Genomic DNA, 14,531 nt, shown 5'->3' with positions numbered 1-14,531 from the left:
TATATATATATAAAAGTTTAAAACCCATCGCACATACTGCTTTGCAGTTTCAGTGCACAGCAGTGGAGTTATTAAGCTACACACATCTTGGAATGTTGCATTGATAATTCTTATTATATAAATTATGTACTACAGTGATAAATGCAAGTACATACATTTTTCTGTATATTATTTGCTAATATCTGAAACATGAATTTGTATTAGCTTTATCTGCTCTTCCCCACTAAACCCACATGCTTTTACTTCGCGCAGAGATGGTAATTACAATCACACTAAACAGGCTTGAACCGTATCAAAAATTAATTAATATCAAATTTATTTGGGTTATCCATTGCTAAAACACATGGTTTTTGCATGCTAATGCCACATATTTTGAAGCATTCCTGCAATTCAATTACTTGGGAATATCATTAAAGGCAACAAATTTACAGTTTAATTTGTGTGGACTATTTAAGTCGCTCCAGAGCTACAGAATCCCCTTCCTCTGTAAGTGGATTAATTAATTTGAATCAATAAAGTCTCTTAGTTGGGTTGCACCACTCCCTCAAAAAATAACAAACTCCACACAAAGCCTTATCAGCTGCAGCGGAGGTCCAAGCCCTTGCTTTTCAGCACAAGAAAGAAGTTTTGTTGAGACAATTACTGGCAGATGATTTCTGCCCCATCTTTTGCTCTTTCAGCTTTTTTAATTTGTGCAGAATGTTAATTTGTTGCAGCATGTTTTGTTTTGTGATATTGCTTTTACATAAGCAATATCAAGTCTGTACATGCAGAGCTCTTTTTATTTACTCAATGGTTAACATTTTTTGCATATTTAGTATCAATATAAGTTCCTACTCATAACTGTACTAAGAAATGCATCTCCACATTGTTGTAAATGTAAACCATTGTCCAAAAAGCATCACAATATGTAACATATCAAGAAATTGGGGGAAAAATAAGGGGGGGCAAAACACGGGTGGAGCTTTAACACTTTGTAGGGTCCACCTATGTCTGGTGGCTTGTGGTTCTATTTAAAAAAACAAGAAAGGTTAGTGTAAATAGGTGTGAAAATGATTTGATGGTGAATTTTAATTACACAGAATGCATCACATTAAATTAACCATGAAATGATGTTTGACAGTATACTTAAATAATACTTCAAGTTTCCTGATAACCCCATGGTGTTCAGTGCACAGACATTTCTTATTAGCCACTTATTAACCAGACATTTCTTATTAGCCTCAGATGCACTGTGAAAACAGAATTTGTGGTTGTTGGTTTCTACTTCTATTACCCAGTAAAGTAGAATTGTACATACAAATTGATCTTAGAATGTGGACAATAGTGTACCCCAGTAATGTATGTAACATTTTTCAGCTCTTTAGAAATAAAGTATAAAGTAGTAGTGTTACTCTGAAAAAGAAAAGCTAGTGTAAGTGAGGATGATATGGAAGAGGGGCAGGACAGTTAAGCTGTCACAGGGGGACATGCATTGGGGGCATGTGGGGGCAGCTGTCTCAAATGTTCCTTTAAAGAAAACAATGTCTTATCCCAAAACTCTATGAAAAGTAAAGTGACACGGCATCGATGACCAAATGTAAGACAACAGCGCGTTTGGGTTAGCTAGCCAAATGTCACACTTCTCTATGTGGTTGCAAAGCCACCATTTTAGCTCTTTGTGCATACTACCCTAAGTTTCACTGGCACTAATTATGCACAGCCTCAACGAACAAACTACTCAAAGATGCGCTTTAAAAATTTGGGCATTTCTCAACTTCTTTTCTTAAAATTTGAAGGAAGGATGGGAAGTGGGAAGAGCAACTGCCTGCTACAAGCCAAAAGCTATATTTAAAAAAAAAATCTGGACACGTTACTGAAACAGTCAACTTTTTGATTGGATGGGAAATAGAAACATTATTTTGCTACTGAGTAAAATTGCAAGTTGAGCTTAAGAATATATGGATGAAAAAACACTCCCCACTTGACAGGTTTTGTGCTAAACAGCGGGAGACCGAGTTGCTCAATGAGTCACTATGACTACCCTGCAATGTAAAATTCATGTAAAGAACAATATTCAGCCTCCACATGTCAGTGTTAAACATTGGTTTGGCTGTTTTAGTGTCATTTTACATTATTGGAAAAGCATAAAAGTGCCTCGCTACGCCTTAACACATAAAACAGCTCCATTGGATTACTTCACATTTCTGTGCGCTCATGTTCATGGTACATTTGATTCCTACTTTCAATTAAGGATTTAGAACAGCTGTCTTTAAACATAAAGATTATATTGTGTGATTTGTGTCGACTTTTCTCTCCTGGTTTTCAAGAGGGAAGCCCAGTTTAGTTTTGATACTCGTAGGAGAGTGAGTCTGAAAATAGTGTTGACAGATGACTCCTATTCATAATCAGTCAGAGGGTGTTTTGAACAGTGTGAATGTTCATTAATGCACTGATTCTGTGTATTGTAACAACTAGGGATGTCCAGATCAAGGTTTTTTAATTAAATATTTAGTATATGCCAATACATAGTCCCGATCTGATAGTTGTATTTTTTTTAGACAGTATACACTTCAAGTACATTAAGGTCATTAAAATCAATCCAGTGTATATGCTGGACAGTTAAATAGCTTTGCATTGCACTAAGAAACAAATGCCTCCATCAAAGCTGTTCCTTAATGTTTTTTTCTCTGTTATCATTCTGGCCTTGTTGCTGTCTGGAGGGAGTTTCTCTCTCCAGTGTTTGCTGCTCCGGTGCAGTCTTTACCTGAGTTACCTGAATGAACTGTATTTTGCTGAGCGCTCATTTCCGTCGTCTCTACATCTTTACATTACTTAATAACTCTTATTGGCTTTTTGTTTGCGGGACTTTTGTTGCACTTGCGGTGGCGTGTTGAGTGCGGTTGTGTCGGATCTCTATCGCTCTCTCCTCCGAGCAGGAGAAGCCCCGTCCGCTGCAGAGATTTACTGCAGGGGGGGCTGCTCTCACTCACTCACTCACTCACTCACACGGAGCAGAGTGCAGGAAAGAAACAGCGGCTGCACGGTGCATGAAAGCTTCACGAGTAAAAACAGCTGTGTGATAGCTGACGTAGAACAATAGATCTGATCAATAAAGCTCAATATAGCTCAATACCGATCAATTACAAAATGCCTTGATTGACACTGATCATTGAGATCAGATCGGGACATCCCTAGTAACAACATGATCTTATATTAGTTTACATATACACAGTATATACTGTATGAATTATACTGTACTGTTTTTTTCCCCTCCCTCCATCTCACTCCTTCTTTCAGCCGTGGTGAGGAATCTGATGCAGAGGTGTTGCATTTCTGTTTGTGTCTGTCTGTCAGAAGTCCAGTTGGGAAACTCTGAACAGCTACACTTGTCCTCAAACAGAAAAGCAGTTGGACATGTACAGCTTATGACAGGAAGCATTATTTATCAGATAACCCAGGCCAGCGTGTGCACAGGATCTGAGGACAGTAGTACTGTGGGAACAAATTGAAGTTTTGATGAGGATGAGATAAATGAAGTGATAGGCTGAGTGCAGGCCCTAGGCAGTGTTTGTGTTGCTCTGTCTCTCTTTTGTAAGGCCGTGGATGCATTTAATGTAACGGTTGAAAATTTGTGTTGTTAACAAATTACTATTTCCATTTCTTCATACCCATTCTGGCTTTTAATTTGTGCCAAAGGTAGAAATATCCTCGGTTGTTTTGTTTACTTTTTAACCAAAACACAGATCTTGGCGAAATTATACTTGTCAGCAATATCAAACTGCCTGTGAGAAATGAGGAATGACTCTGAATATAACACGGAACATTGGTTTAAAGTACTCTAAACAGTTGGTTACAAAACAAGGGCTGTTTTCTGATGGGAAGACCACACGTTTGCCTTTTTAAATTGTCACATCTGTGTTGTAAACCTGCTCCAGAGAAAGAAAATGAAAGCCATAAGAATATCAGTGAATGTCCTCCACTTAGAGAAGGATACACAGACCCCACTGAAAAGAAAAAAAACATGTTTACAAGAAGCAGGTATTAAGTTTGAATCGTAAATTACAGTAGCTGCAGTGGCTCTGATGTTTACTATTGAGGGCACATAAGCCACATGGTGAGTATTCTGAAAAACAACACCCTGTCTTAAAGACGGATTAATTGCACAAAATAAATTATAAAATTACAACTTATAAAAATTGCTCTCAATTATTTATATTTTCCTGTCAGTTAGAAATCTGTTATATAGAAATTATAATTATATTCCCAATGCCTCATTGTTTTCAGCTCTCATGAAAACCAAAAGCTTTATGGAGGCTTATTACATTTACATCTCTTATTATGTATTTCAAATGCATTATAATGTAAAATGCAAATATGTACTTTATTGTTTCATGGAGCATATTTTATTTTTTTTTTGCATTGGAATGAAACATTTTGTATATTTCTCCATTCACACTTTTAGAGCAGATGAATGTGTCTTGATGTGCCGGCCTTGGCTGCGACTCACTCTGGGAGCTGATGGATTGGATCAGGTATTTGAGTCAAAACCAAGGACACATGTTCCATTTTAACAGATCTCTCAGATCTGTTCTAATGAGTCTGAAACCACAAGCCACAGCTATTTGATTTGCCAGCAGAATTGAAGCATCACATTTGCTCATAACAAAGCTGCATTAACTAATCAGTCTGTGTGTGTATGTGTTTGACCAATCTTTGAAAATGACTGTGGCATTGATTGCCACTGATCTCTTATTTCTGTCCTTGGAGAAGCATTTAAAATGTTATTTAGATTGTCACTGCCAGGTAATCACACTGATTACATTTTCATTTGGCCTAATGATGCTTCTGAAAGTTGGACTTTTTGCAGGTAACTACTAAAGACACAGTAAGAGACTTGTCTGTTCTACCTATTTGCTGTGAATGTAGAATAATCACACACACAGGATACTGTATATGGAAATTTAAATACCACTGAATGTGAGAAAATAAGGCTATTAAGTATCTAGTAGTGCAGTATATTTTTTTCAATTAATTTCAGTTCCAGAAATAAAAGATGAAAAAAAAAAAAACAAGAAAGAAAGCAGGGGTGCCCTGCACCATTCACTGTCCTTTTACTGTGGGTGCTTTTTTCAGTTAGGAGAGTGGTGGGCAGTTGGGCACTTTAACCTAAAACACTGTAATGGGTGACAACGCAGGGTTATACTGGCACTCCACATCCATCTACTCAGAACAGCACTACCAGAAACTAAGCTCAACCAAGAGCTGCCCTTTCAAAATGCTTTTACCCCTTAGTGGCTCTACACAAAGGTAGTAAGTTCTGGACTTGTGAAATGACAGAAAATCAATACTGAGTAGAATCAGAGGTACTGCCAGCACAAGTAATCACTCTGTAGTACTTATATTGGAATAACAACCTGTGTAATGCTTAACCACTATTAGACCTTGTAAAAATTTTGCATTTTCCATCCTGTCACGTCTTGTGCAAATTGATAATGTGCTATTTTTCACCCTGAGCCTTATTTCTCTAGAACCCTGTAGTTCTGCTTTGCTTTTAGTGTATAAAGAAATACATGGTTGTCAGCTGACAGAAAACAACCACTAGTACTTCCAATAATGATAGCGCAAATCCAGCCGGATGTGACCATAATCCACCAGCAGTGCCAGGGCATATGGAAGATCCAGAGACATGCCTCTCCATCTTGGTGGATCCATCTGTCAGTCTTTGGCGGTGCTTTGCTGCTTTCTCTGGCACATTTGACAGCCCCACGCCTCGGCTAGATTAGAAAATTATACAAATGTAAGGGTGGAAAGGTGTAATTGAAGATGGCAAAAGGGCTGATTGGGAGACATTTAAATGATTATTCTCCAGTGTTCAACATGGAGGGCGTGTGGCACAGGCCACCGGGAGAAACACTTTGAAATGATTACTGCTCCTGACAGGTGGATGACAAGTCTCGCTCTCTCTTTCTTTTTGTGTACCTATGCATATAGTCTATGTATGTATATGTGCGCTTGTAATCGCTGTGTATGGGTTTGTGTGCTCTGCATAAACGTCTATGTGTGGGTTTTCCTTCGTGCGTTTATCAGGATGTGTGAAAGTGCGTGTGATATGGCTGGCAGGCATGCATATAAGCCCTGCAGAGTTCCTTTCTCAGAGCCACCACAAAGCAGAAAGGATTTACATCAGGCAGATTACAGCACTGCCACCATGACAGCATCTAATGGAAGAAACAAGACACCTTTTAATGAAGACACTAATTTAAGAAATATCACACTGCGCTCTGAAATATAAATCAGAAATATAAATATGAATCAGATGAAGATGCGACAGTGGTGGGAAGACATGGCCTGACACAGGGATGTCCCACCTTATTTAGTTGTATTCAATACTAAATTGTATCTAATGACGCCCTTCAAATGAAGTTTTTTCCTTTCTAATTGTGCCTTTTTTTAGAAGCAAAGATAGCAAGATGTATTACAAAACAAATAGTCATAATGTATCTAAGCGGCATATAGACAAGAAAGGCAATTTAGTAATGCTGGACACTTAATACACTCTTTAAATATGTGGTTAGTGTAATGCATAGGTATGTATGTGTGTGTGCAGATAAAGGTTTTTAAGAGAAATTGCAGCTTTCTCTTTTCAGCCGCAAGAAACCAAGACAGCTCAACCCAAGAATAAAAAAAATATTCCTCCATTCTTACTGTATTCTAGTAAATCTCTGCATATACTTCTGTCATTTAGTTATTTTTTGTTGTTGTTACTTGTATTGGTTGGGGTTTTTTTGTACACAACATGTCAACAATGACTTTCTTGAAATGCCTTCTGTATTTTTTAACCAAGTTATGACCAAGTTAGTTGCTACTCTGTTGCATGCGTGGCAGTCATAGAGAATATGCCACAATGAAACAACTGACATATCATTTTTTTCCCCTGACATAGTCAGAAGTTTTCTATCTATGTGGTCTGAGTCAGAGTTGTGTTCTGTCATGTTAAATGCAGTTGACAGAGGAGCCAGGCAACACCCTAAACCTCTGGCCTGAGACTTTGTTTTCCCTGGGCACCAAAGCACTGTACTCCCTCAGGCTTTGGTCTGCTGTGAGCTGGAGGCTGTGGCTCTTTCACTGTACTCTCTCATGTCATACATTTGACATGAGCGAGTGTTACACTCGTTTGTCATCATAATCTCAAAGGGTGCAGCAAAGTATGGGTATACCTTATCCAGTTTTACAAAGATAAAGCTGCACTCACTACAAATACTGACAATAGCTTCTTGAACTTTACATTACTGGGAATACTGCAAGGTTGGTGCAAGAATAGAAATTGTATTATACCTCATTATGACTTACGACAATTTAAAAATTGCTACTACAATTTTGAATTTGTCACTCCATTTACTTTTACAAAAGAAATGACCGAAGAACCTACTGTGCCTTCATTTTTGGAAGAAGGTAAACCACTGGACCCTAGAGCCATGCTGTGCCCACTACCCAACACCAAACCTACACAGTAATACATAAAAGTAATTTTTGTATGTCAACTCACATCAACATATTTAGAAAGTTTTTTTTTCAGACTGAGGTCTTTTTAAAAACATTTTATTCCAAGTTTAGGGGTTCCTAGGGTCAACTAAATCATCCACACCAGACTACATAAAGCTAGATAAAAGCAAAACCACAAAGACTTCTGAAATTTGAGCTGTGAGATTTGCTTATGAAAGCGTCAATATATCCAAATAAACAGCCCTTAGCTGTTGATGGTGATAAATGAATCTGTTGCTGGCGGTTTACTAATTGAACCCATACTTAAGAGAAATTGAAAATGAGCTATTTAAGTAATATATCTCAACACAGAAATAACAGGTTGTAAAACTTGAAAGACTGAATTTTCTACTAGGTGTGTGATAAGGAGAAATGAAGAGCAAATGAAAAACGTGGCACCACATTGACAAACTACATGCAGTTAGGCTTCTGTGTCCGAATGTTATTCTGACCGTTGTAAAGTTTTTGTCACAACACAATTGCACAAGGCACTCAGTTTGAAAAGACATTAGAGCAAAACAATGTTAATGGTACATGTACAAACCAATATACAGCCCATTAAGTACATTTACCACTAATGATTTCTCAAACAGTGCTGTGTTATCTTACTTAGATTTCAATAACCTACAGCAGAAAACAAATAATGATGTATTAAACGAGATGCACTGATGTGACTAACATACTTGGTTATAGTAGAGCATGTAATGCTCTGATTCAACAAGCTATGTATCAACTCCTTATGTGCTGATACTAAATATAGCCTTACTTTGAAAAATACACTAATAGGCAATTGCTTGGCACACTTTTCTAGGAAGTCGGGATCATATACTGAGTTAATATGGTGTTATTGAATGTGGTACAGTATGTAGTTAAGCTGGGTTCAAATGGCATCACAAGTTCATCACTGTCTCACTTTCTTTTGGCTTTCAAGTCAAAACATCTGCCATGGAGGTTTACTCAGGGGTAAAAACACTCAAAGAGCAATATGAGGAGAAAATTAGAGTTAAAGCATTGAGATTTAATTGAATGATGTGGTTGCAGTGTATCCAGCGTCAATGATTAAAACTTAAAGCGTGAATATTAATCAAGTGCTCATTTTTGATATTGTGAGTTTGGTCCAATCTACTTGTGAAAGCTTATGAGATGTGGTTAATCAAGAAGTCATCCTATTTTTGCCCTTTCTTACTCTTGTGCTAATATCTTTGACGTTTCCCCTAAATTGCAGATATGGGGCTGACGTTTCAATTGGACCGCCCGTCACTTTAAAGATAGTGCCTTAGGTCATAGTTTGAGTCACACTATGGGAAGAAAGGAGGAGAGGAAAGCTTTTGCTGCAACTCACAATCCTCTTACAAATCCAGGAAGCACGCTATTATATATGCTTCATGAATTTTATGTCTATACAGCACATTTGCAGTGTATTGCCTGTAAATTACTTGTATTTATTTCACAGTCATTCAGTTAGAAAAAAAAAAAAAAGCATTAGTGTGATTTATATTCTGAATACCTGTTAGTAGTCACAGGACTCACATTTATTTCCTGTACAACTGTCCTTTAGGAAAAATGTCAGTGTGGACTTACAGAAGGAACAGTGTGGGATAAAGAGTTAGCCATGGCACCAGTCATAATCCACCCTTCAAAAGAGCCAGATGGGGAGGGTAAGGTTTCAGTCAAAATATTGTTTTTGGATTGAGGTGTGTACTCGCTCTCCTACTCTCGCGCTCTCTCAATCTCTCTATGTCCTTGTCTCTCTCAATCTTTCTCTCTTGTACTCTGCAGCTCTCTTTCAAACCCTCCTCCTGCTGTGTTTTATCAGATCCTGTCACAGGGGGCCTCTTATAAAACCAACAGAGCTCATCAGGATCGAGCTCCAGAGGACCGGTTCGGTCAACCCCTGTTAATCTACTGCGGTCCGGGTTGGGTTAAGGCCTCGGCTGGTATTTATCAGGCAAATCAGGTTTCGAGTGCTGATTTTTAAGTCAGCGCTTCAAATCCTTTTCATTGAGAGTGATTCGTGATGAAAACGATGGTTAACGGGACCTGAGCAGTGGTCCTAAATCAGCAGTCTTACCCTGAGACGCTTGATAAACATACAGCCCCTGGGTTTGTGTCTGGGCTGGTGGGGCTGTGGGGCAGAAAGGTATGTGCTTAGTGGTGATTGTGCGCTGCGGCCTCCCCTCATTCTCCGAGGCCGAACACACACAGAGCGACCTTGTGTGGAGCAGAGGGCTGGGCAGACACGCTGAAGTCAGCTCACGCCATGCAGTGCACTGTTGGCAAAAAAAAGAAATGATCCTTCTGGATTACGCACACACACACACACACACACACACAATTAGTTACCAAGAAATATTACTTCTACCAGGGTGTTTTTCATTGTTGTTCATCATTTTAAAAGTAAAAATTTTGAAAACTAACATACACATACATGTATTCTTACAAGTGATTCTCATAATCAACAGCTCCAGGGTTACCCCAGACTACTGTAGAGTTGTTAAAAAAACACTCATAAATCCACCCAGAGTTACATAAACCTGTCAGTGGGTTCATTACAATAATTACTTTAATTTTCTGTTGATGATTTAATGATAAAGCAACAGAAAAATAGAGAGAAAATAAAACAGAGTGAAAGGAGTTTTCAGAGGAGACGCCATGCCACGTTTCCCGTTGAGCGCCTGTCACCTCTCAGCTGACAGAACGCTTTGTGTTTCACCACTGGCATAGCCCACAGTGTTGTGAGCCACAGCACGGACACACAGACTCACCCTCAGTGACACACACTAAAGTGCACAGGAACACATATGTGCACTAATGAGTGACTCCCATGCCGACAATGCACATGTATGGGAAAAAAAAGGGATATACAAAATCCTTACACCAAAGCCAAACAGAGTGTATGTGGACTGGCTTTTCCCTGTTTGATTAGGACAGGATGTACTCTTAAAGTTTACTGACTGTGCTGAAGCCTGGCTGGTTCTTGTTGCCGCCAGTGTACCACAGACTGACATGCTGCTCTCTGTTTTTCCCCTTCTTGACCCTGCCACACTCAGAAAAAGACAGCCAGGCTTTAGTCCTCTGTCCCTCGACTTAGTCCCTCCACAGCCCCATTAAAAGGGAGACAGAGCTAAAATGCCCTCCCACCAGGCCCCTACTGGCAAGGCAGTGTATTCAGAAGAAGTCTTTAGCCAAAATACACAAGCTTATAAACGAACGCAGCACAATGTGGATGTGTGTACATACAAATGTTTGTATATTGTTCCAACTGTGTGGCGTGAAAAGCAATAAGTTGGCTTCGTGGGTACAGCACAGGTCATGTCACTGTGTTAAAGTTAGTTTGATCAAGACACTGAATCCCTCTCCCTCATATAGGGATGCCATCATTAAATTAACTCCCACCAACATCCATCAGCCACTCCTCACCCTCACCCAAAAAGATCACTGAATTCCTGTCCATGAGGTCATCACAAATACCGGACTGTGCAGACACTGATCCCTACACTGTATAGGGGTACAGGTAGCCATGGTGACAGAAACTCAAAAATAAACAGATTAGTTGATTATCTGTGCCCAGAAACATGTAAACAATACAACCAGATCAATACAAAATATATTTCACTGTCAGAAGAGTGTGAATTCCTATCATCAAGGGAACTCCACTGTTTTATCGCCTCTCACGCTGGATTTCCTCTTTTGGACATATTCTGGGAAAATACCAATCTATATTCTACTCATCTTTCCTTTATATCATCAATCTCCACATTAGCAAATTGGTTGATTTAAGAGGCATATATAAAACACTAATTTGGGTGCTTTATTCAGTGTCATTATCTACATTAGATTTTGGCATCAGGTATAAGACCCTGACTGGAAAATACTTCAAAAAATAAAATTACCCCTGTGCCACCCCCACAAAACTCTACTAATGTGAGAACAGTCACAGAGGATATTACGGTTTAAGCTTGTTGATACTTACATTCTACTGAATGTATCATTTAAGGGGAGAAATGGCTTACCGTCAGGGCGCCAGCAGCTTAGGGAAACTCAAAACTTTTCTCTTGGATGGAGATGTATGATTTCTATCAGGCATTAATGAAAATATGACATTTCCTGAGCATTGTGGTTCAAACCAAGACTGTAGGCGGATTTTAGTCATGTAGATATACTTAGTTAAATGAGTTTATAATTACCAAATTATAGGTGTATACCACTGCACCTGGTATTTTGACATTTGACAAGATGCTATCAATGCCGGCTAATCTCTTCCATTAGATAATTTATTTATGATTCACATAGATAGATGCTGGTTATGAAAGAAGTAATGGTATTTATGACAGTAAAGTATAATTAATGTGTTTTGCAGCTGTGATATAGGTCATCAAATTCAAGAAATAATAATATAGGTTCTTGAGATCTGGCCCGTTTCATATAGTATGGTATCTTTTCTGTCACATGTATACAGAAAGGTTAAGCACATTAAAAGTGTGTGCAAAGTATGGATAGTCATCACCACCTGCAACAGCTCTGTTTCAAAAGAAACGGTTTAATGAGAAGAATGTCGTCTGTATAGTTTCAAGTTGTGGATGTGTGAAGGGGGAAAAAGGGGGAAGGGTGTCTTTTTTTGCCCCTGTGAAGATGGCAGCATTCTTGGGGGGGCAATAATCCGGGGCATATATGCCAGTGCTGACAAAGGTCTAGGGTGGGTGTGTGTGTGTGTGTGTGTGTGTGTGTGTGCTTGAAGGGGGGGTACTCACTGATCCCTCAAAGGCTAAATTTACCGAGGAGTGATTGGAACAGGTGGATTCAGCTGGGAGAGAGGGGTAGAGGTGGTGGGGGGTTGGCTGGAAAGAACCAGACCTGGTGTCAGTTCAGACAGAGATCGGGGGAAAACACACAACCCAAATCGGGGGTTTCTATTCAAAGCCAGCTGGTCTGGCTTTATCACATGCAGGACATTTATTTTAGGCAATTTGTCGGTATTTTTTTGATTTCTTTTTGCCAGCTATCTCATTCGTTTTCCTTTCTTTTTAAAAGTTTTTGAACTGTTTGATTGAGCTGGGCCTTAGCTGGTGCTGCAGGGTGTAACTTCCTGGGGAAGCAGAGAAACGGCACGGGTGAGTTTTCACAGTACACCTTTTCCCTTCCTTTTTTCCCTTTCCTCTGGTTCTCATTCTATCAGTGGAAAACCTGCTTCTGTCAGGATTTAAAACCATACTCTTCACAGTGGATCATGACATGTTTAACACATTAAGCCATCATTTTGATATTTGAGCTGCTCAACTTGAACTGTTCTGAAATTTATTTTTAAGCGCTCTTCCCTAATTGTTTCATTATAGTCTTGCTGGATTCATGAATGATGTCTTTGTCATGTAGCCCAATACAGAAACGACTATACCAGTATGAACAAGGCCACAAGATACGCTTAATTGGTGTTTACTTTGCGTTTTTCCTGCTCATGACAAAGTAGAAAGACATCATAGGAGCTCTAACAAGCTGAAGGAGGAGTCAGGTCCTAGCTGTTGCCAATCACCTCTGTAGAGCACTTGCGGAATAACTGATTGAGGCTCCTGGAACTGTGCATGTTTAAGTTTTAAAAGTCTACATTTTTATTTCTCTAAGGCAAGACAAATGGTTTAAGTCACTAAAGTGGAACTTTATATTGTGCAGTTTCTCTGTTTCTAATTCTTTACAGTCAGTTTAGATTACTGGTACTTTTAAGGGTAATTGCTTAGAACATCTCATTGCACAATCTGGAATTATCAGTGAGAGAAAAGAGCATGGCCTTAACATGCTGTTTGCTTTAGAAATGACTCATTCCCTCGAGGTAGCTACCTAAGTGGCAAATACACACTTCAGTAGCAATATGTGTCACACAGTTTGGTATTTAAGTAAGACATATCAGGCAAACTTTTGAAACGAAGGAGAAACTTTTGTCATATTAAATAAACAGAGAGGGGTTTATTCCCAACCAGATAGGTTTACAGGAGACATAAGAATAGGTCTCTGCTATAGGGCACTTGTCCCAAAACAACCACATGGAATTTCATACTAAAGCAAAGGCTTTGTTTGATTTTAATGAGTGGTGAGTGACTCTGTTGGATATTTTCCTTCAACATTTGATTTCACTGTAGCTCTTGGATACAATAAGAGGAAAAGTAATATAATTAAATACGATATCTTTGTATTTTGAAAACATTTTCTTTTTTCTTTTATTTTGCATCCCTTATCTTAGTGTACAGGCTGCTACCACAATTAACGCTAATGATGAAGAACCTTTCCGAGCAAAGCTCGAACAAACAGACATGCACTCTTGTCACTTATTTCATACCTGGGGAGAGTTACTGTCCTCTTGGTATTAACCTAAAGAGGCAGGATCTGAGAAACTTTGACCCAGTTTACAGGAACCGCTCGGTCCTCACTTATTAGCTTTTCTGCCCCTGAATTCCATGGCTTTGATGGTCAGCGGAGTTGAGGAAACGCGTTGTTTTCTTTCTCTGTAGGGTGTCGAGCGCTCTTACGCAGTTGCCTCTCTGCCTTTGAAACTCCTCTCATCCTGTCATTTCACCTTCACACTCTGCTATTACTTTCATTGTTGCTGTTCTTTATGCCGTATGAATAGTAGGGGATAGTTTGTTTATCTGGTCTAATGTCTGAAATATGAATATAGATGAAATCAAATTGTATTCACATTTAGGACAGTCAGATTGTTCATGTAATTCATAATACAAAAGCTAAAACTTGCTGAAATGTATCAAAGAAAAATGTTTGCTTGTTTAGTTTTTAGTGGAATGTAATTTAATGCAGATATGCTATGTGGGGTTTCAAGTGGTGTTTTTGTGCAAATTAATAGGAAGGTTAAGATACAGCATAGAATTTCCGAGTGCTGTAGTTAGTTTCCATGGTTATTTGGTGGGCACCACTGATCCAGATGCTCTTGAGTTACCTAAGATATGTTACTGTAGAAATTTCATTTTTAAAACAAATTATCACTGAACCAAGACCTATTACAC

General features: G+C 38.8%; 1 protein-coding gene across 7 annotated transcripts in view; it reads left to right on the top strand.

Annotated features, from left to right (window-relative positions):
• The first annotated feature begins 12,365 nt into the window (after window positions 1–12,365).
• Window positions 12,366–14,531, top strand: part of mef2cb (myocyte enhancer factor 2cb) — a 72,798-nt gene continuing 70,632 nt past the window's right edge. For 4 of the 7 annotated variants that reach the window (XM_035657912.1, XM_035657916.1, XM_035657915.1 and 1 more), the window contains exon 1: window positions 12,367–12,635. The gene's annotated coding sequence lies outside the window, so the exon portion shown is untranslated. Of the gene's footprint in view, window positions 12,636–14,531 lie in introns of all 7 variants that reach the window. The other 3 variants (XM_035657918.1, XM_035657917.1, XM_035657914.1) reach the window with 2 other exon arrangements.

Source organism: Morone saxatilis, unplaced genomic scaffold (genome assembly GCF_004916995.1).
Source record: "Morone saxatilis isolate NCDOM2014 unplaced genomic scaffold, NCSU_SB_2.0 Contig16, whole genome shotgun sequence".
Classification (NCBI taxonomy): Eukaryota; Metazoa; Chordata; class Actinopteri; family Moronidae; genus Morone; species Morone saxatilis.
The sequence above is the reverse complement of the archived record's forward strand: the minus strand, read 5'-3'. Positions and strand labels throughout refer to the sequence as shown.